Source organism: Equus caballus, chromosome 15 (genome assembly GCF_041296265.1).
Source record: "Equus caballus isolate H_3958 breed thoroughbred chromosome 15, TB-T2T, whole genome shotgun sequence".
NCBI classification, from domain to species: domain Eukaryota; kingdom Metazoa; phylum Chordata; class Mammalia; order Perissodactyla; family Equidae; genus Equus; species Equus caballus.
In genome coordinates, this window is record NC_091698.1 from 57,704,565 (window position 1) to 57,728,570 (window position 24,006).

At 39.4% G+C, this 24,006-nt stretch overlaps 1 long non-coding RNA gene across 4 annotated transcripts in view; it reads right to left on the reverse strand.

The window, feature by feature from the left end:
* LOC111768098 (uncharacterized) overlaps positions 1–24,006 on the reverse strand; it is a 592,572-nt gene that overhangs the window by 185,243 nt on the left and 383,323 nt on the right. For all 4 annotated transcript variants that reach the window (XR_002800153.2, XR_011426439.1, XR_011426438.1 and 1 more), the window contains exon 3: positions 14,945–15,108. This is a non-coding gene — a long non-coding RNA (uncharacterized lncRNA). The remainder of the gene's footprint in view (positions 1–14,944; positions 15,109–24,006) is intronic.

The window sequence follows — 24,006 nt, forward strand, 5'->3', positions numbered from 1 at the left end:
AATCTCTGTGCTAGCAGAATCTAAAAGGGTGAGAAGGAGCATGCTCTTCAATGGCAGAAAAAAATTTGGTGGGGCCACTTAGAGAGACAGATTTGGCTTAAAATAAGAGTTCACTACAGCTTCACTTGGATCATAACCCAAATTAAAATTATTTGTCTTCAATTAGCTTAAAATAAAATATCCCCATGCGTGGCAAGTCTTTCACACATTTATTTTCAGCAGCAGCAGAACGAAGCAGCAGTAGAAGTAACAGGACCCGGAGCCTTAGGAAACTATGCAGGTGTGTCTTGTTTTACATAAGACATACATTCCTGGGAAAGCTGAGTGGAAGGGAAACAATATTTATACATAAGGTGCATGCTATTTTAAAAGCATGCCACTGAAAACTCTATTTTTTGATGGCTAAACAGAGCTTTTCTACTTCTGGGTTTGCCTAATGAGGTTGATTTAACTTGAAGGATTTGAGCCCGCTGTCTGGGGCACTCTCACAGCAGCAAGTTCCTACAGGGGACCTCTAAAAGCTATTCCGGGCCAGCTTACCCAAAAAGACCACAAGAGGAAGGGGCCAGAAATGTACCTCATATCATCAGGTAGGAACAGGCAACTAGAAACATTTAGCTGCTAAATGGAGCCACATTTTATAGGACAGTTTCTAGAACTGGGAAGGGGGCTGACTGTTCTCAGGAGCAGCAGGAGAGGGAGGGCTATGGTGGGAAGGGCGTGCCCATACAGCAGGACAGGACCCTATCCAGGATAGTGTCAACACACAGCCCACGTTCCACTGAAAGCCAAGGGTCCAGAAGGTGGTGGTCCAATGTGGTCATCTTAGTAGCTGGCATGAGGAAAGCATGGGCAGAGCAAAGAGCTCCTCATACTCTCAGGGACACCAAAGCTGGAAACCATGTGTTCAAAGCTTGCCTGGGAGGAAGGCCGACTAAGAAGTAGGGAGAAAATAAGACGAGGTAGAAAAAAGGAAGGGCAGCAGGGGAGGAAACAAAGAAGCAAGACTCTTCAATCTATGTATTGGTACAGGGGCACAGGATGGAATTGATGATTTTAAGAATTGGTTGAATATGAAATCATTAACAAAGTCCAGGATGTTATTATTAGGCATCTGCTCACATACCTTGCACTATATCCCATCCCTTGAAGCTTAATGAATGTATTTTCAGAACAAATAAAAGGAAATACTACTTTTTACAGAAAGCAGCAAACTGAGTCACCAAGACTAACTGAAAGCTAAAAATATATCTTTACTATTTCTCCATTTTTTAATAATTTCCATTAAGCCATTGATTGCTGATACTGAGGTTTTAAGAGACTTTCCAGACGTTTGGAGCATACCTCCGTTCTTCTGACGACAAGAGCCTTATGCTCTGTACACCCCTATGATGGCATCAATTCCACTATATTATAGCAGTTTTTACAGTTCTCATTCAGGAGCACTACAGCTGGCTCCCACCCGCCTTCTCAGGCCCCCACCTGGCCCCACCAGCACTGCAGGGAGACCAACTGGATGGTCCTCAAACTGGAGGATCTGTCATGCCCTCAAACCCAGACACCAGCTGCTTTTCACCTGGCATGTCTTTTCTATCCCTTCAGCCTCTGGGCAACTCTGACTTCACCTCTGAAAAACAGCTAAGCCTTCAGCTTTCCTAGTCCCCTCCCTGACTCTCTCCTCCATAAGGGGCTCTCACTACAGCACAGTTCCAAGAGGATTCAGCCAGGTCAGTGGGAGTCTGTTTATCTGTTTCTCTCACCCTCTCCTCTTCCCTTCCTCCCTGCCTCCTTCTTCCTCTCTGTCTCTCTCCTTGAAACTGCATTTAGAATTTTAGATTACTTATGACCTCAAGAAGAGGGCATTCCTATTATTAAAGCTATCATGAAGTACAGAAGCATCTTTTTAAAAAGTTTTAAAAGTCAGCACAAAAGGAATAAATACCGCTTTCTATCATAATCCTCAGTCTTGAGGTTTAGGAACTCAAAGTGGCTTGACTGAGAGGTAAGAACCACCAACAGGAGTTGAGTGGTTATAGGGTGCCATGTTCTGTCCTAAGCCCTTTGTGAGTTAGCTCACTTGGTCCTCACAATAATCCCACCAGGTAGGTACTAAATGGCCTCCATTTAAAGATGAAGACATTGAGGCTCAGATTAAGTTACATTCACGTGTTGCTTAATGAGGGGGATAGGTTCTGAGAAATGTGTCCCTAGGTGATTTTGTCATTGTGCAAACATCATAAAGTATACTTACACATACCTAGATGGTGTAGCCTACCACACACCTAGGCTCTATGGTACTAATCTTATGGCATCACCATCATATATGCTGTTCATCCCATTATGCCACATATGACTGTACTTATTCATCATCGTGAAACTAGTAAGTGTTGGAAGAGAATTCAAAATTAGCCCATGCTCATAATACTACCTTTAATCGTTACTGTTAAGTAACCTAGCCAGAGATGCTGTGTGTGGCAGAGGGAACTGTACACCCAAATTCCTGTTCTTCCATACTTTAGAGTTGTTGCTAGGAAATGACTTCCTCAACCACCCGCCTCACATGGCTTTGTGACTAGTATTTGTCAATAGACTGAGAGGGCTTGACGTGTGCCACTCTGGGCCAGGGTCTTTAAGGAGAGGGTACAAGTTCCCCATGTGCCCTTTCCTCTTCTATAGACTGGAACCCTTGATGCCTTGTGACCTTGGAAACTACATGTTCCCGATGGCAGAGCTTCTGTCCGCTGAGGTCTTTGCCTCTGTGGAATGGCATCCCCGGATCCACTGGAAACCAACTTGCACTCTCCACCTTACTGTGTTTCAGTCATTGCAGTTGGGGAATCTGTGTGTGATAGCAGTTACCCTTCCCACCTAAGAAGCTAAGAAGGCAGGGAGATGTCACCCTGGAAAGGCGTGAAGCAATTGGCTGAAAGTCACAGGGATAATGATGGCAGAGACAGGAATCACATGTAGATGGAGCAGTCAGTGAGAGGAGGAGAACCAGGAGAGAAGGGAGCCTCAGAAGGGAGTCCTGGCAGACGCCTGCTCAGACTCATTGTGATCTCTGGGGAGCCAGTCTGGAAGGTAGGACACAGAAGACTTCCTTTTTTTTAAAAGTATTTTTTTTCTCTTATTCTTCTTCTCCCCAAAGCCCCCCAGTACATAGTTGGATATTCTAGTTGTAGGTCCTACTGGTTGTGCTACGTGGGACACCGCCTCAGCAGGGCTTGATGAGCAGTGACATGTCTGCGCCCAGGATCTGAACTGGTGAAACCCAGGGCCGCCAAAGTGGAGCATGTGAACTTAACCACTCAGCCAGGGGCTCGTCCCCTGGAAGACTTCCTTTGAAAAGACTCAGAGTCAAGTGTTGATGAGGATGGGTCCATCCACACTGAAGCAGGGCCCAGATACCACTGCGACATAGAAGGATCAGGAAACTGGCATAAATGGGAAGGACCATGAACCATTGTGTGGACATGACAGATTGTCAGGGCCCCTCTAAGTGGGAGAGTCCTCCACCATGTAGAAGTAGGAGAAAGAGTAGTCAAAGAAAAAGTGTGGGCAAACTGGGCCCTTGTGGTTGGCATGAGAGAAAAGGCCATAGTTCTATGGGTATATGGACAGCCAGGGACTTACCAACACACTGTAGGTTCTCCAAACTTATTTCAAACCCACACAGTGAAGCTGCCAGGAAAAACTGGACATTCTCTCTCTGTTCAATGACCATCCTCTGGCTAAAGGGCACTAAAATGCTGAAAGCCCTTGCATTAACTGAAGGTACTCGATGCTTTGTGGACAACAGATCTTTAAAATGCTGGCCACCTCTAATTAAAAGTCTCACTCAAGCTTCTATGCTTTCCATCCCCATCCTTCATCCATGGCCTTAAGGAAGCTCTCCCGGAAGTATGCACAATGATCCTTCAGCATTTGGAAATGACTATGCCTTTCTGTGCTAAGGGCTCTGAGCTGTAAACCTGTCCTATGACGGTTCCTATTCCAACATAGCATCTCCCCCCAGGGTAGGGCGAGTACAATATAATATGTTTTCTCAGGGGACAAAGGGTGCTAACTACCCAAAAGTACACAGCCTACTCAGGGTACATTGTGCATTCTAAAAACTTGTAAGTGTTCTTCTGCCTTCATGAAGAAGGTAAAAGCAAGAAAGTGGATTAAATGGACAAACAACAGCCTACTTCAGATTTGGGTATTACATTGTCCTCAGCGAAGTGTTTCTAATGTTCTTGAAGCTTTCAAATAATGAAAAGGGTATCCCCCCATTGAAATCCAAGTAAATACGCTGTAATTGGTTTAGAGTGCCTTTAATACTAGTGTTCTCACATTTTAAAACTCTTTTTTCCAAGTTTCAATAACATGTTCTTGAAAAATATACTCTCTAAGTAATTCTTTGTCCTCAGGAAGACACTCAAATCACTTTTCTAAACTGATGGTCTGGCATCCTTCCAGAACTGATTTAGAAGTTGTGGCTCACACCCCATATCTGAATCTTCTAACCTTGGCACATTCCTAAGTCCCAGGAATAGGGTTGGCAGTTGGGAAGGAGGGCTATAAAAAGAGAGAGAGCTGCCTGAATCTAGCTTTGTTTAGCAAATTTTGCTTTCATGAAAATCCTAGAGAGTCAAGAAGACATTGCCAAGATACCTACGAAGTTCTCAGTAACCTGTTAGACTGTTCCATATGCCATACCATGCTCAAAATAATTTAAATTTGTATAATGCTTTATAGTTTACAAACACTTTCATATTCATTATCTCATTTAATGACTATAATAATCCTGGGAAATATGCTGGGCAAATATTATTATCCCCATTTGATAGATAAAGATACTGAGGCACAGAGGGAGTTCTGCCCAAGTTACTCAGCTAATCAATACCTGAGCTGAGAAAGAAACTTGGTCTCCAGGCAGCGGGTTTGGTTCTCTTTCCACTGTGTTGTGCTGCCTCTTCAGAAGCCTTTGGCTCCAGTCCACCAGTTTCCAGGCTGCTTCTGATGATGGCTAGACTGCTCAGAGTGCTGGTCATACCAGGCCAAAGCGAAGAGATTATGATCACTGTGAGGAATGCCATGGCCAGGTAGAATTCAAGTAGGGATTGGATGAGATATCAGTAGGGAAAAAAGCCCCTTTATCCACAGCATCTTACAACGCCAGCACGAGAACTCATCATTTTCACTAATGTGCAATTTCTCTCAAAGCTCTTTGGAGTTAGGGGTTTGCTTTGCCTACTGTGAGAAAGGCATCCACCAAGCTAAATTGGGCCCTCAGGCACGCACCCAGCTTTCTCAGAAGCGAATACTGTTTAGATGGAGTCCTTCCATGCACATCTCCCAGGACGGTTTTAGACAGCCTATGAGTATACTTTATTTCCTTTAAAACAAGTAACCTAGAAAATGAAATAACACATATTAGATTAAGCTCTGTCCCATTTGGCTAATTCAGAAGTTAATGGAAGGTCTCTTTCGGTCATTGGTATTGGCAGAGACACACTTAGTGAAACTCCCGTGAGAACTTCACACAGGTACAGTCGTAGCTCTTATCCATAAATTAAGAATGGGATTTAAAGGTAGCTTTCTCCTCTCTAAGAGGGTGCCATTCAGGTCTCTTTTGACAAAGGCCGTGCTCACCAAACGCCCAAAAATATACAAAGAATGAGAGAGATGAGGAGGGGGGAGGGGCGAGAGAAAAAGGAGAGACTTGAGAGGGAGCTTTGAAATGGGTATGACATAGAGTGGGAAGAGAAGAATGAGCCAGATCACCAATAAATATAATGGAGGCACCCACTGTGCATGAGGTTTATGTTAACTAACAATTAATTTCACCTCTTTGAACCATGCACAGTGCCTAGCACATAGACTGTCTGTATTAGAGATTCAGCACAGCACACTGATTTATAATTGTCCTGTGAAGTGAATGCTGACTTTAAAAATAGTGCAAGCGATAAAAAAATAAAGCTTGACTATTCATGACTTTAATCCCAGTCCCTATATTCAAGCAAATATATCCAGAATCAAATCATTTCCTGAAAACACATTCTGTCTAATCGTTTCTGTGATCTTCTATTCTGTCACAGAATTGATGAAGCTACTCCGCCACTTTTCTAGGAGTGAGTCACCTTCTGATAAAGAATAAAAAATGCAATAACCTTCTCACCTCCTTCTCAAATGCACACTGTGCCGACCCACCATGATGAGATGACTATTCATATTACGAATCATTTTATTTCGTATTTTGTATCTATATTTACAAGTGGAAGAGGTCTATAGATTTTTTATTGTGTTATTTTACTATCTTTCTCTATTTTTGGCATCACACTAAATCTGACATCATAAAATTAGGTAGTTTTCAATACTTTTCTGTATTTAGGAGCAATTTAAAATTAATTGGCTTTTGAAGGTTCCAGGAATTATTTTAGAGCTTATACTTTTAATATTTGAATCATTTTTTAAAATGTCATTTAGTTACTGAGTTTCATCTTTGATTGCCACTTTAATTATTTCTTTCTAATTATTCTTAAGCAATTTTGGTAATTTATATTTTTCCAAAATATTTTCATTGCACTGAGTTTTTTAAACTTACTAGAATGTAACTTTGCACAGCTCTCTTGTAATTTATTTTGTCCCTGAATCTATTCTAAAATTCATGCTCCCATTTCTAATTTTGTTTGTGGATCCTCCTTTATTAAACCTGACAAGGTTTATCAATTAGTAAATTAATTTACAAAATAAATTAATAAATGATTTATTGTTATAAATATCATATTATGTAATATATATATAATTTATATGATAAATATATTATCATATGAATTATATAAAATAGTTTTTCCTAATACCTAGAGATTGATTAGTCACTTTTACTATTTTTAGGTTTCTGATTCTTTTATTGTTGTTTTTATCTTTATTAGTACCTCAAGGTCTTGTCTTATATTTGTTTTAAAATTTAATTTCCAGAGTTTTAGTTTTTATTAATTTGTTATTCTTTATTTCCCCAAGAAAATTAAACATTTAAAGCTATTATTTCACCTCTGAGTATAGCTTTGGCTGACTTTCATAAGTTCTGACATGTAGCATTCTCAATTATTGTTTACTGAATCATACACAATTTTTTTGTGTCCTTTGAGCCATAAATTTGGTTCAATGTCTGAAAATATGAAAGTAATCTTTTTTTAAACACTGCATAATTTCCAGAAGAGAAAATAACTACTTATTCTTAATAAAATTGATTCCAACTAAGAGGAGGACATTTTTTACCATTATCTGTTACTTATTAATATCTCAGTTTTTAGTCAGGTAGTTTTCAGTTCTGTCTATATTCACATTGACACATTATCCTACTTTGATTTCCTGGGAGTTTGGGGCTGAATTCTAGAGTACGGAAACTAAGAAACCAAGAAATTCAAACAGAATTTTCCATGTATAATGATTTTACTAAAACTCCCATTGAAAACAAACAACAAAAAATGGACCGACAATTTACACATATTCTTGCAACAAAGAAGGGCAAGGATGTTTTTTTTTTTTTTTTTTTTTTTTTAAGATTTTATTTTTTCCTTTTTCTCCCCAAAGCCCCCTGGTACATAGTTGTGTATTCTTCGTTGTGGGTTCCTCTAGTTGTGGCATGTGGGACGCTGCCTCAGCGTGGTCTGACGAGCAGTGCCATGTCCGCGCCCAGGATTCGAACCGACGAAACACTGGGCCGCCTGCAGCGGAGCGCGCGAACTTAACCACTCGGCCATGGGGCCAGCCCCCAAGGGCAAGGATGTTTTAAATAGAGGAATGTAGAGAAGGGCAGAAGGAAAAGTGAATTGCAGGTGTATTCTCCCTGTGGGCAATTACACTCAAGTGATACAACATCACTTCAAAATGGGTTCTTAAAAAATATGTGAGTTCCTACATGTTTTTCGTCTTTGTTATTTGCTGCCCTCCTCCCTCTTTTCTTTCAGTTCCTATCTTCTTTTCTTTTCCTCTCCCCATTCTTTCTTCCCTTCTTCAACAGCGCTCACAAACACCTGTCAGTGAGGAGGGCTGGCATCCTTGATTGGATTTGAGGTCTGATTTATGTAAAAGAATCAGCTGTGTTCACCCACCTCCACTCACAATCTGCCACCGTCCTAGTCATCAGAAATAGAGTCTCCATCTTTCCTCAGATGGAATGGAATCTCCCCTTTTCTGAGCATAAATTCCATATCTTACCAGCAAGGTCACAATCCAAATAGGAAGCAGGTTATCTCCCTCCCACCCTACTTGAGGATGATTGCTATAAAATATCAAAAGTTAGCACAAAACATTGAAACTGCTTTAAAAATCTTGGAAGGAATAGCAAGTAACAAATTAGTAAAAGAAAATGGCTTAATTGCAATATGCCAGGAAGTCAAACACGCCTAGGCACAAAAGTAACTGTTGAGGAGCAGAATTCCAGGGAAAGCAAAGCAGATGGTTGGGTGAAAAGCAGGCAGCTGATCACACAGCTGCTTCAACCATGACTCCACTACTGTCCAGCACCTCGCAGGGCAGCCTTATGGGAGAGTAATGAACCCCACTTTACAAACAGAGACTGTGAGCATTAGAGAGAGAAATGACTTTCTCAAAAGTTAGAGCTGTGATTTCTGTCCAGATCTTCAGATCACAAACAGCCCTACCACATCATAGCCATACCTGCTGCCTTGTAAGAATCTGCCCTACCAGAAAAGATCTATTGCCCAGCCCCTCATGCAGACACATTTCTCTGTCTCTAGACCTTTGGTCTAACTGCTGCAGACTCTGTAATTCCACGTATTCTTCAGGGAGGAGGTCAAGTTTCATCTGCCACAGGTCTTCCCATATGACTTCAGACTCCTCTACTCTTCCCCCACTTTGGCACTGACATGGCAACCAACCGCACATTTGACTTCTGATTGTAAGCAGCTTGAGGACAGGCGCTGCAGAGTTCCTGTCAAGTGTGGATGCAGTGGGTCAATGGAGTGTGGTATATCGCAAATCCCTGAAGATTGTAGTTACTGAAGGGCAACATGTGAGGAGAAAAGAGGACATTGAAAATGAGAGAAATTAAGAAGCTACTGACTACAATCTCAATTAACACAGCCCATCAGGTAGGAGTGCCCTGGAAACCGTTCAAGGGCAATTATTCCAAGACTCTATCTTTCCTTAAGAATTCATCTCCAATAAATCACTCTTTACATAAAATTCCAAACTTTCAGCTGCATCTTTATCCCACACAAATACATTGCCTAATGTCAACAAAAATTTCCCTAAACAATTAGTCCCACATATCTAGCAGCTTCCCATTAGTTAGTTGCATTTTGAGGATTTAACCTAAAAATTTTAGTAGGATCTGAAACTTTCTTTCAGATGATTTTTTTTCATTGTACTCTGAACTTTCCAATTCTATGTACATATTTTAATCACTATTTTAACACTTTCATAATTTTTGAGGGACTGTATCATTTTTCCAATTTTCTCCCAAGGGACAATGACAGTCTTTCCTATACTTTTCAAGTATCCACAATACACATTAGTTGTACGGGATATTGAGTCTACTTCTTTCCCCACTGAATAAAAAGAAAGTTCTCCCAAATTTTCTAAAAATTGCAATTGCCACACAGGCATAACCAAATATGCCTAGAATTTGCACAACACTAAGAGAGCCTGCCCTGTGTTTGCTCCCCCAACCAGGCCCAATCATTATTCTATTGTCATATGAAACATTCGTTTTGAGGAATTTCTGACATCTTTCTAGTTTGCATTGTTGTTCTTCCATGTCTGTGTCTACTTAGTAGGCGGGGAATCTAATTCCCTAGGAAGCACATTATCTGAAACATACAATCGGTATATACCACAATGTTTAATTTTTTTCTAAATTTCCCCTCATCTTCTTTGTCAATACCTATTTTTAAAAGTCATTGCTGCCTTCCAGCTGTCCAAATTTTCTTCTCATTTTTCTCTTAAAAACTGACTTAAAGCAGGAGGTCAATATCTCAGCCATCATTAATTTCACGCCTCCTCTTCTCATTTATTCACTGGTCTTTTTTCTCTTGAAGATCACTTTTTTTCCTTGATACATTTATAAAAGACCTCCTTACTCCATCTAACCTCTTTTACTAGCAATATCTCATTTCCTACGTTGGCGCTCCTTATCTTTTCTTTGCTAACTTTAAGTTGTTCTGTCTATTTTTATATGGTTCCTGCCTTTTCCACTCCCAGGGCAATTGTCCTGTTATACACGGATCTTGAGCAGCCATTGGGGATGACAGACTGTATTTTACTAGAATTCTAGAGGCAGAGGGGCCCTGCAGCCCCATGCTCTGCCCAGTTCTCTCACTGCCACACTGCAAGGGAAGCGTCTGCGCTTTAATTATATTGTCATAGGCCACCTCACACCTAGCTACAATTATGAATCTTAATACTTCCTCCCACTGCATCATACATATTAGATTTCCTCCCAATGTGTTTTTCAACTAGGAATAGTACCTTGTAGTGTTGTTATCAATGATCACATTTCTAAATAGGCAGTGGAGAGAATGGAAATGATTTACTCTATTAGGGTGAGGTCATTTGCCTGCTGCTAAGTGATTTGCATGCTGGCAGATCCTAGAACTGTGTTTCAGAGGCTTCCCCACATTTCTCCCTTCATAACAAGGTGTAGCTTATTTTTCTCACTATAAAACTGTCCTTTACTTTCTTCTCACACACCATTCTCTCCCACTAGAGAATAAGGCACACTCACACAAGCATGGCATTGCGAGGTAGTCTCTATCTTCTGAGCCAATATGCTCTTTAGCATAATTCATCATCCTCTCTGGTTTTTCAGGGCTGGTGACAATGGTGACTCCCCTAATATCTGAATGAAGTCCTTTATAAATATTTTGCGGCGTGATTGATATCTCCTCTAGTTATTTTTCTCACACCTCTTCCCTTCCGTCTCTAACAGATGGGATTCCATCATCAGAAGCAGATGTTACAGAGAAAGTAGCATGAGCCCAGAAGCTCTCCTTCTAGCCCCAGCCTCGCCATTAACTACCTCTGTGATCTCCACGAGTCACTTCAACACTCTAGCCCTCCGTTTCCTTGTCCATAAACTGAAGATGACAGTGTCTTCTTTTTTTTTTTTTTTTTTTTTTAGTTTTTTTTTTTTGTTATTAATGTTATGATAGATTACAACCTTGTGAGATTTCAGTTGTACATTTTTGTTAGTCATGTTGTGGGTACACCACTTCCCCGTCCGTACCCTCCCCCCACCCCCCCTTTTCCCTGGTAACCACCGATCAGATCTCCTTCTCAATATACTAATTTCCACCTATGAGTGGAGTCATATAGAGTTCGTCTTTCTCTGACTGACTTATTTCGCTTAACATAATGCCCTTGAGGTCCATCCACATTGTTGTGAATGGGCCAATTTCGTCTTTTTTTATGGCTGAGTAGTATTCCATTGTGTATATATACCACATCTTCTTTATCCAATCATCAGTTTCTGGGCATGTAGGCTGGTTCCATGTCTTGGCTATTGTAAATAATGCTGCGATGAACATAGGGGTGCAACGGACTCTTGAGATATCTGATATCAGGTTCTTAGGATAGATACCCAGTAATGGGATGGCTGGGTCATAGGGTATTTCTATTTTTAACTTTTTGAGAAATCTCCATACTGTTTTCCATAGTGGCTGTACCAGTTTGCATTCCCACCAACAGTGTATGAGGGTTCCTCTTTCTCCACAACCTCTCCAACATTTGTCGTTCTTGGTTTTGGATGTTTTTGCCAATCTAACGGGGGTAAGGTGATATCTATGACAGTGTCTTCTTCAGAGGCGTACTGAGGTGATCAGAAAAGACATTTATCCAAAAGTGCTTCTTAATACAGTTTGATACTTAAATGTTTGATACCTCTTAGCTAAATCATGTTAACTTTTCAAAATCAGATGAAATATAAATTATTTTCTGTTTCACCCATCCCCCTTATTAGCTTCTCATAATACTAAACAAACACACTTCTAGGAAGGTCAGCTACATTTTGAGAAGTTCCTACCAGTGAATTGTCAGACACTGAACAAAAGGCTAATTTTATCCACTCCCACCTCCATCCCTATCTATGTCTCATTAGCAACACATTCTCCTCCTTTATTTATATAATGTAGGAGGGACCCTGCAGGGAGAAGGAAAGCGCTTGCTTGATTTTTGACTGAGCCTCATTCCTTGAAGTAAGGTGTCAGGGTTGCCTGTGGATCTGGAAAGCATTTTGGAAGTAAGAAGCAGACAAATGTAAATCTTTTAAACCCCTATGATAAGCAAACTCTCCTAAGTTCAACATATAAATATAAACACTAAATCAAATCAGATGCTTATACATTTTTTAATCCCATCATAAAACATTTTGTTTTGACAGCTTGGTAATGTAAAGTAAAAACACCGACAGCCAAAAGAATCAGCATCTTTGCCTGCCTGCTACCTGAAAGTCTTCCCTGTAAATAAATAGCAAAAAAAAAAAAAAAAGTACGTTTATGTAAAGAGAAACACTGATTTACTAGAACTGATTGCTTCATAGTCTAATTACTTTTCAACTGGCTGTTCCAAATTAAGATGTCATTGATGGCTTTTGGTGATATATTTCATTTTAAGCAAATTTATTCTATAATAGAGTACATCATAATGGAAAGCAGAGTTCCTACTCTTCCCTCCTCTTTGTAGCCTGATATCTTGACAAGTAAATTAAATTTAGCAGTTAAAATGCTTCCATTAGTAATTTTATTAAGTTAATTAAAGAATCTCTCTTTCTGAATTTTAACTACCTTCCTTTCAGAACAATGTTGATTTCTTTTTTTTCTTTTATTAATTTCATGTATTTAGGGACAGTGATATATTCTGGGACCAATCAACAACTATCGGTATTACATTTCTGTGGTCAAGATGCTACCAAGCAAATCAAGTAAAAAGAAGAATTAGCTTAAAAGTCTTTGAAGTCTATAGGTTCTTAGGAAAAGGCAGAACTACTAACAGTGTCTCCATATGTATAGGGTAAGTCATAAATAGTTCAAGTAGAGTTTAGTTATAGATGAAAAGAGAAGAATGCCAACTCTTTTCTTCTTACTCAATAAGTGTACAAGTAGTATGCTTGTAAAAAAAGATATTGAAGTTAGTAAAGCACATGCTAAATAAAATCTTGGGCCCTCTCTAGAGGGTGGCATTTTAAAAGAATCCAAATATTTCTAAGAGATTTACCATGAAAAGTGTTGTCTCATTGACCATTGCCTGTTTCTTGTGGTTGGTGTGCCTAAATTCAGGAATTTTAGAAACCATTTTAGGAACTTGAAGGGAGCATAGTGAAAATTTTGTCTTGTTCTCTCATGTTAAAGATGAAGAAATTGAAGGCCAGGGGTTAATAATGCCACCACTACCAATAATAATAATAGAAACTATAACAACAGTGGCTAACATTTATTGAAATCATTACTGTGAAGCTTCACATATATTATCTCATTAAAAAGCTCCATGAGGGAGATTCTTCTAATGCCCCAGTGTTATAGATATGAGAACTAGTAATGCATAATGAAGATTAAGTAGCTTGTGCAAAAACTATATGACTCTACAGTCCTGTGTTCACAACTAGTGCGCATCATTACCTTAGGTGAATGACTTGGGGTCATGCAAATTAGTGGTTCCTCCAGGGCTAAAGCTTAGGACACCTGCTTCTCAAATCTGCTCTTTACAAACTAGGCCATATGAAGAAAGCTGGAAATCCAGTGGTTGAGCTAAGGCTTAGGCATTGAGAAGACGCTATGACATTTTAAAAGGAATCTCATTGCCAAGGTGCCCAGTGGAATATTTGCTTCATGGGTGAAACCTTATCAAAGGCTGTACTCATGTGTTCAGACCCAAAGTGGCATTGCATTTAAAATTAGGGGATTCCACCCTTTACTCACTCACTGAAGGAATGGAGATCCAAGGATATAGTCCATGGCAATTACTATTAACACCTCCCAGCTTCTCTCATTTCCTAAGACTCTGCTCCCCTTGAATAGCTCACTCTGAGAGTTCAGTCGCCACCATCCTTCTCATAATTGCTCCCATCACCTCCTCAAATCCTCATCTTACATCCTTGCTCAGTACAATCTCTCACATCCACATTTCAGGTACCAAGCCCACCCACTTCTGCCCTTTTCCTCTGGTGGACTGAATGCCTTTCCTATCTATGTTCCAAACTCACCGCTTTCCTCATGAGAATAAGTCACCATAACATTTTTCCTCCTATCCTTTCCCTGTTTTTCAGATTCTGCTTCCAAAAAACCCCAAGAAAGGAATCTGGCAACTCATAGATGCTTCCTGGCAGGATAGAATAGATGAAGCCACTAAACTGTTTAATACGCCAGAAAAGAGAAAAGACTGAGACCACTTCATTTATTTGTGTATATTCCTCCCCTATTTTTTCACACTGGGAAAGGTTAAAACGCCAGATGCCTACCCAAGGTGATCTTTGTATATTCTGGGGAGCCCATTCCACATGCTTTTTATGTTTTTACCCAATATCAAGACAAACAGGGTTTGAGAACTTTATTGCCCTTTGCCCCTTATTTGATCCCTTGTCATCCTGGAAATAGGTTTTCAAGATGGGGCTCCACAACCTGTGAAGCACAAGAAATTGGCAAAAGTCCTCCCGAGTGTTTTCTGTGGAGGATGTTTCCTTTACTAAGGATACCCTTCCCCCAAAATGATGTCTTTAGAAAGAATCTAGCATTCTGCAATATTTCTATAATTAATGGCTAGATGAAATGAACAGGCCCAGAGAAAAAAGAGACTGGATCATCCAGGATGTTTTTCTAATTAGAAATGATCCTCCCTGCCCTGACCCTTTCCTGAGAGAGAATACTACTTTTAGCCTGGAAGTACATTTTCTGTATACCTCACCACACAGCAAACATGTTTTCATTAGAAATTTACTTCTTACCTCTTGAGATCCTGCCATTCATTGCATCTACGCTTTGGTGAGGATCTTTTTCAATTATTTTGAGGATCTTGTTGTTTTTTATGTGGAGTTCAAGTCCAGTAGTGAAATCTGTTTCCTATTTGTAATCGGTTTTCAGCTCTGGAAGAAGCCCAACTGGTAAGTCCCTGTGAGTGAAAAAGAAAAAACCAGAATTTAGTTATGCAACCTGAGCTTATAAAAGACGAGAGAAGATCATTCAAAGTGGAGGGAACTGCAAAAATAAACATTATGTGCTCTTCTCCAACCCCAGTCATTCTGGTCCAGCATTCAACCCAGAGTGTGATCAGTTAAATGTATAGAACCACAAAAGAGCCATTGGGATCATGAAATTTTGCAGCAAAATCCCCATTATTTGTCACATAAAAGGAAGAATGTGTGATTTTAAAATAAAATAGCAGAGACAGAGATAATGAGTCTGATGCAGTAGATGTAGCCAGCCACAGTTGTGAAAGATTCGATAAGCTTCTTCTTACTTGTCCTTCACCCTGGAGGCTTCTGAAGAGGCCTGAATATCTGGCTTAAAGTGAGTGATGCTACTTGAAATGAAAAGCAGGGAGAGTGCAAATCACTCTTCTGCATAGGCTTGGAATAAGCTACGGCACGGCTGATAGACAGATTCAGGTGTTTAAGTGAGTGTGATTTCCAAGCAACGATTTCTAAACCCTACATTGTTGTTGACCTCCATCATGAGATTGGACATGTTTACGAAGGCACATGCAGTAGAATGAAATGTGCTGGGAAAAATGCTGAAGTCATTTTCCAACACCACAGCAGTATTACTGCAAAATGAAGCCAGATTATCCCAATCAGCAATAGAGTCCTCCTTCATACCCTTCTTCTGCTTAATGGTCTGAGTCCATTCCAGCAAAGGACCTTTCTGTTTCAGGACTCCTTCTATGAGACTAGTTGGAGGAAACCAAATGAGATAGATAATCCAATGTGTGTGCTCAGGCAAGGCTAAGAACCAAGAAAGGACTTGAAGAAATGGTACAGGACTATGCTTTTGTCTTTTCCATTTCTTCCTCTCTTTGTTTTCTTCTTAAAGGCAAAGCTATCTGGAAGGTAAAAACTATCCCAAAAGAAATTTTTTTCTCTTTGATTTGATTGGCCAGAAAGTAAATGCAAAACACTCAATTGGCAGCCTTTTAAATCAAACACAATTAACCACATTGAAATATATGGTCTACAATTGTATGTTCAATTAAATAGCTCAAAGCAATTTGTAAAGGTTGAAAACCTCAATTGCACACTGAAGCTACATAGGTCTACTCAGATTTCCTGCTCCTTCACAAAGGCCTAAGATTTACTTCCTCAAAAATTAAAAGCAGAAATTTTTGTTGTCTATTAGGCACCCTTAAAAAGCTTTATTGTAAATTAAATCAGATACTTGCTTTCAACCTTTTCTTGAACCTTGTCAGAGAGAAAAACAAAACACTACTGAAAAAGCAAAGACTATTTTTCATGATCACCAGAACAATGACCGTCTCTAGAGAAGCCTCATCATCTCTCTAATGCCCATTGGAATCATTTCTGGGCACTCCACTTCATCTCTTCCTAAGTTACATTCTGTGATATATTTCATACCTATATGCAGTTTTACTTAGGCCGGTTGAGGCTATTTCCATTTGCACCATTGGTGAGAAAACAATGTTGATAACGGCCATTAGTTTGAGCACAGCTATCTGTAATTATAGCCATTCCATTTGCTGGCAACCTAGTGGTGAAATTTTTCACATTCCACTTAATTGTATAATGATTTATATACACATCTATTAGACTATAAGATACTCCAAGGCAGAGACCAGCTTATTCATCTTGAAATCATTACAGCATCTGCCATGATATTGGGTATATTGATCTTAAATGATGAAATAACAGAATGAATGAATGAATGAATGAATGGGGCAGGGAATTAATATTTAAATACAGACAAATGATTATTTGCGTTACAGTCACACTATTATACTGAGAACTGTCTGGAAGAGTTTTCGGAGAGCGACAGAGAAAGCTTGGCTGACTATTCTTGGAGAACACGTTGACTGTTTGTTGGATGGAGACAGTTCATCAAGAAAGCAGATTTTGACCCTTCAAGAACTTGAATGTGATGATGAGTTTATGACAGTTCTAAAAGCCAACATACGGTCGGTGGCCAGATTGTGGTTCTGGACTGAGAGGCTTCCATTTGGAAGGCAGACAAGCATTTGAATTATGGGTCTAATGAAAGTGTCAATAGCAATCCTGTTACTGGAGGAGCTGTAAAACCCTGCTTAATGAACTAGGCAGGGACACAAAAACACAATGGTCTAAAATGTACTGTAGGAGAAAATGATAATTAGCCTAGATTTCATGTACAAGATAAAATGCATAGGGATGATATTACCACTGAACAATATTACAGCCCTTCAGGGGACTGTTGTGTTAAAAGGGTTTGGCGCAGCCTTTTCAATCCTCCTTGTATGAGTGGAGACGTACTATACAATTGTGAGCTGTGAGTTGGGGAAAGAATGTCAGATGGTAAAATTCCTATCATAGATGCTGACAAATATTAATGACAATACAAAGGGTTCTGGCCTCATTAAGCGTTCATTCTTATTTGGGAGGTGTTATACGATATAGAATGATAAGCCAAACAGCTTCCCATACAAGAGGACTGGGGGTGAAAGAGAAAGGCATTCTCTAATCTTGAAGTCTACTTTTCTAGACCACCAAATGTCAACCAGCAAAGTAAGGCAAGACAAGGCCAGATCTGTAGGCAGAAATTGGGCAAGAACCACTTACTTCCACCCTGAGAGTTAGGGAGTTACTGAGGCAGCCCTGGATATAGAAGACAGTGTTGAACTTGGAGTCAGGGGGCTGAGATTCTAGTCTTAGCTCTGCACTAACTCCGAGTTTGAAATTCCTCATCTCTTGAAAGGAGGGCAGAGGTGAAGGTGAAATAGAGTGGCACTTCAAAACTTTAAGGAACTTACAAATCACCTGAGGATTCTGTTAAAATACAGATTCTGCCATGGTTGGTCTGGAAAGGGTCTGAGGTTTTGCATTCCTAACAAGCTCCCATCTTATGTCGATGCTGCTGGCCTATGGACCACAATCTGAGGAACAACTGACTACACAGTATTTCTCAACTTGAAAGTTCTATGAAACTACCAAAGTCAATAATAATCCGTGGGCTATTTGTTACTCCAAGTGGGCACAGATAGACAATTATTGAGCTTTGGGTATCATCAATGCAAAGTTGTTTTGTCTGTTTTTTCTTAAGCTGCTCTATTCTAGTTAGAAAACTACATGAATACTGTGTCCTTTAAAAAGATAAATTAGTCAGGAATCTTTGGCAGTGGACTATTAATACTGTTAGGCTAGCTAAATATTGCTTTTGAATCAATTGTTTTATGACCAAATGGATTGCATGTGGAAAAATAAAATGAGGGAAACTGGAAATTATGAGTTGAAATGGTGGATCCACACCTAATAAAATAAAAACAAAGGGGATCAAATGATGTAAAATGAGGCATAGTGACTGTAAAAAATACGTTAATGTAATCACAGTAGCTGTGGGATGAAATGTGGGATGTGGCTTATTCCTTGCACAAAGAGTATCTTAGGTGCTTAGCCTGTTAAAAGCAACCTACAAAGCTATAATCCACTGGGTTCTTTCCATAGATACTTTCTTTTCCCCCACCCAGGCTTAATTTTTAAGACGGCAAATCTACATGGGGGCGGGAGAGAGGAATACTGTATGAATCCATGGCTTAAAAAAGTATTTCACAAGTCTGTAGACAGGGATTTTGTATTTAATAGACATTTTCTTGATTGTGTCAAGCACAATACCTGCCACATAATAGAATCTCAATTAATGTTTGTCAAAAAGAATGAATTGAAAGCAATGAACACTTGACAAAGCTGCAAGACTGAAATTAAGTGAAAGTTCACAGGATCTTCAATAGTTGAAGGGGTCATAGTTTAGGGGAAAATGCATCTTTGGTTATAATAAAGAGAATTCTTTCTTTTCCTCTTCTCCTTAAAGAGAAAGCTTTGGCTAGAGAAGACTCAATGAATTAATCTGTGAACAAGAATTTAATGAGCTCATATTATGTGCTTTATGCTTCTTATAAGCTGTCTCTTTTACCTCTTTCAACGACACTATGAAGTTATTATTATTATCATCTCAGGTGCCACAACTAGAAAATGGCAAAACTAGGGTTTCACCCAAGTTCATCTGACTTAGAAGTCCGCACTCTTCACATAACTTGTAATATAGTTGGGGTGGGGAGGAGGAACAAGATATTTTTTCAAAGCAAGGGGAAAAGACTATATTTTCTAAAGTGCTAAATTATGGAGACTGTAAGTTGTTAAGAAATCAAGAGAAGAGAGAACTCACTCTGGACTCGGGTCAAGGCTGTTTTCATGGAGAAGGGCTGGAAGGGGGCCCAAGATCGTTCATTCACGACATATTTGAACGGCCCACATAGAAAGAAAGTTGGATAGACAATAGACAGGTGAGGTGAGAAGATAGAGGGTCTTGAAGAATGATGAAAGTGATTAGTATTTGTTTTTGAGAACAAAAGAGTCAGAAAGACTCTGTAATGGAGACCAGGAGAAAGCAACACGTGGAAAACTGTTTTTTCATGTTCAGCATATATTGGGCACCCAAAATACATACTGCCAACAGGGTAGGGAAAAGGGAGCATGTGTTGCTAAGATAAACTAAAAGCAAATCGTGAATAAGCTAAAACCTCCAGTCAGACAAAAACCTATTTGTAAATTACTCCACTTAATTTCCAAGTTGTGATTGCCTCTCTCTGCAAACCGGTTTATAACATTCTCAATTAAGAGTTTCCTATAAAAAAGAATGAATGAAGTATTTCAAAACTGGTATGAGATATTAAAGATGACTCACTTTTAAAAAGTGGTTTTGTTTCCTGTGTTCTGGATAATGCATTTGAGAATGTAGTTTCCAGTCTCACCCATCACCCCATTGTGAAATCAAATTGAATGACTCTCTGCTCTTAGAATGATCGCTCATTCAAATGCATTCAATAAATAAAGCCCAAACACAATGAGGCACTTTTCATAGAGCATCGCGGAGAGCTAGGGCCTGGTCTCTCTCACCGTGTGAAGCTGAGATTGAAGTAAATAAAGCATTCACCCACACTGACTGCATAATACATAGTGACTTACTGTTTCCTAAGCTCCTGCACGTACATTACCTCATTTGATCCCCACAATGACCCTATAATAAAGATGGTGTTGGTTTATCATCCCCATTTAACAGATGTAGAATCTAGAGCTCAGAGTAGTCAGTGATTTGCCCAAAGTCACACAGCAATCCAAGCAATTAAACCTTCTCATCCCCTTCTTTGCCCAATTCCCCAAACAGGAGACCTGTCTCAAGTACAAAACAATACAATTAGTAGAATCATTACCAAGATTGGGCAGAATATTTAATTCATTCAGATGTGCCTCCAGTGATTTTGTAAATACTGAGGAATTCATTTTCCACCTCCTGCAATTCTGTGAATTCTACCCTGGACAAAAGGTCATCCAAATATGATCCTTGCTCCAAGTTATGGAAATGTATGCAGACTAAAAGAATATGGGCCAAACACAGAGGAAAAATATCAGTGGAACTCCCAGTGCCATTTACTCTTGCTACCTCAAATCCTTTTTGAAATTAGGCAGGTTATAAATCACATAAAAATATAAAAATGTAAACTCTCGCTCTAAATTCAATTATCATATATCAGAGGGGGTCATGAGTGCAGTAGATTGGAGAGCTAGTAAAACAGACTAAAATAGGAATAGTGGGCGAGCCAAAGAGAAAGAGAGAGAAGTTTTTTGAAAAACTTTTCAATTTACATCTATAGAACATACTGAAAATTATCCAAAAAGGAATATAAAATACAATTTTCCCCAAAGCAACATCTTTTCAGCCTCTAGTCCTACTCAGCCGGAATTTGCTTCAGAGAGTAATTAGCAGACAAGCGATGAACTCCTCTTAAAAGTCAGTCTGCTGTCGGAGCTGTAGGGAAGAGCACCTAGAGGCCTTGTCCTCAGCAGGTGAAGGGGTTAAAGGAATTAGAGAGAGCTTCATTTTCTGACATTGCCTTGCAAACACCATTTATAAAGTAACCAAAGCCAGCCCTCTCTGTCTTCATTTAGGCCTTGCTTTGCTTCTGTCTTCATCTTGGCTGTGGAATCATCTAGGCTGTGCAGATCCATGTCCAGAAGCTACAGATCTACCACACTGGCTGGGCTCCTACAGCCACATCCGCTGTTGAGAGAACTTGTTGGTTGCCCTTTTCCTCAAAATTTCTAATTCCTTTCTCTCCTAAGTTCCACTGTATCTATTCACCTGTGAATAGTGGCAGAGCTTCTGAAAAAACATTTCTTTATTGTAGACCCTTCTATTTTGTGAGTCATGGAATTGAGGGAATCATAATTATATCAGCTAATATTTGAGGCAATGCATTCTTGCATGTGCTTCTAATAACTAATCCATACAATCAAAGCATCCAAAGACACCAAAGGGTTTTTATTCTTCTCCATTAAAAACAAGAGATAGAAGTCAGGATTCCAAGGTTTATTCTTCAAAAGGTGGGTGACTCAGAACCAAAGTTAAATTATCTAGTGTTTTTAGATATCAGGAAATATAGTTTTACTAATATTTCACCACATTTTCAAACTTGATTTAAAAAACAAAAACAAAAACAATATTGCTCATGACCCAGGCTATACAACTACTTTGCATTAAAAGCCATGTTGAGGTCTTTAAGCCATTTTGAGTGTTATGACCAGTGGCTTCAGGAATGAGGTTTTGTTTAGATAACACAAGACCTTTGTTGTTGATTGAAACCTGGCTTGATGCCTCTCTACATCTAAATAATTAGAAAAAATACATTTAAATGAGAAGCAGATGCCGTTTCCGGATTTCTATTTTCACTGTACAGAGTAAATTGAAGCTTTCATCTCTGCATTTACTCTTTGGATATGGTGCATAACACATGAAACATTACTTAAAACACAGGGCGCTCTTTTCTCAAAGGTAAGGGAAATAGGAGTCTCCTTGAGTGCTACTCATTCCTTCAAAATACTTTCTGCTCCAATAAAACTAAACAGGGTTATTCATTCTCCATTACACCTTCCTATGCATCCAAGCCTGGTACTAAGCCAGCAGATCCAAGTACAATGGGGAAAGGCTGGTGCTGAATGCAGAGACGGCAGGCCCTGCTGGTGATCTGTAGCTTATAATTGGCAGCAGATGACAAATGTACTGCAAATGCTCAATGTTCATCTTATTAGATGCAAAACCAGTGAAGAAGAAATTATAGCCAGGCAAGGAAAATAAAGGACAGGACATCACAGGGTACCTTAGAAAATGGAGAGTAGTTTTCTTGAGCTTCTTTATCTGTTGCTATGTCAACACTCTAGCAGGTAGAGTACATTTTCAGTTTCTCTTCTCAACTAGGAAGTTACACACTAGGTTTCTGAGCGTTTTAAGTGCTTGAGATGTCTGGATGGAGGAGCTATGTAAACACAGGGCAAAGGCCTGCACAACTTCAAAGCAAAGCACGTGTACGTGGAATCCACAGATTCCAAAGCTCGCTCCTCTGAGCTGATAGCTACAGCGAGACAAGCCAAATCAGCTATCAAGCCCAGTGAGAATCAATGGGCAGTGAAACTATAATGTAATTTACTGAAATCACTTGTTCTCCCTCAGCACCCCCAACGCCCCCCTCTTCATTCTTTAAAGCTGTGTCTCTTGCTCACCATCTCCCCCTGCAAGTCTAGCACAGTTTCTGGCACATATAAGTTATCAATCAATCAATATTTGTGGACTGATTCTATAAGTGGATATAACTTAAACGTTTATTCACTGTCCTGAAACAAGTATCATAGTTTATGAGTTGTATGAATACGCAAAATAAAAATCGTAGTTGCCACCCAAGAATCATTTACCATGCATCAGGCATTGTGCTAAGAGGTCTATTGCATTATATTAATTTTAACACTCAGAAGGATATTAGAAAGTATTCTCTCCATTTTATATATAAGAAATCAGAGGCTAAGGTAAGTGAACTGACTTGCCTAAGATGCAGCGAATCAGTGGCAGTCTGTCTTACTCCACAACCCTTATATGTTCCGTACCCACTGCATTATGCTCCCCACTGGGTTTCAAAGGTTTTAAAAGCTTATCTAAGACAATGCCCTACAAACTTAGATTGAATGCAAAGAGAAAGAGTAAGAAGTTCTACCAATTAATTAGCCCTTGGAATATCAGAATCATGTTGTCCCTGCACATACAGGGAAAAAACTGTTCTTAGAATCAAACCAAATGATCCAAACGAACAATGTGGTCTTTCAACAGAGAGAAAGGTTTGAAGAGTTCAACCACATGAATTACATTCCTGTGAAATAAACCACGGTGAAAAATTCGTCCAGAACTTTTGATCCTAACAGACATTGCAGCAATTCTCTCCCATATGTGTACATATAGATCCAAAAGAAAATAATACAATGTTAGAAATAGGATATATACATATTATCACTGTGGCTGCTGCTCTTGCTGCTGATAATAATTATTATTTGTTTTCATTATTATAGTTAAAATTTATTGGAGCTTGCTCTACACCAAGCTTTGTGATACATGCTTTACAGACATTTCCTCATTTAATCTTCAAACAACTCCCTGAGGTTAGCATAATTAGTACTCCCATTTTCCATATGAAAATCTGAAGTTAAAGAGGGTCAGTAACACGTCCATGGCCAAAAAGCTAGTAATGGTGGAACTAGGCACAAAACCAGGTCTGTCTGTGCTGCACTGTGATCTTACCATTACTACATTGTGTTTCATTGATTTCTACACAATTATTATGCCTGTGGCCCTACAATTTTAATTTTTTAAAAGCTTTACATATATCATACCTTTGTTCTACTGCCAACGTGAGCTTGGTGGCAGTAACTATAACTATAGGGTCTTCATTTTGCTCATGGAATGACAAGCAAATATTAAAATTCAAAGGTAT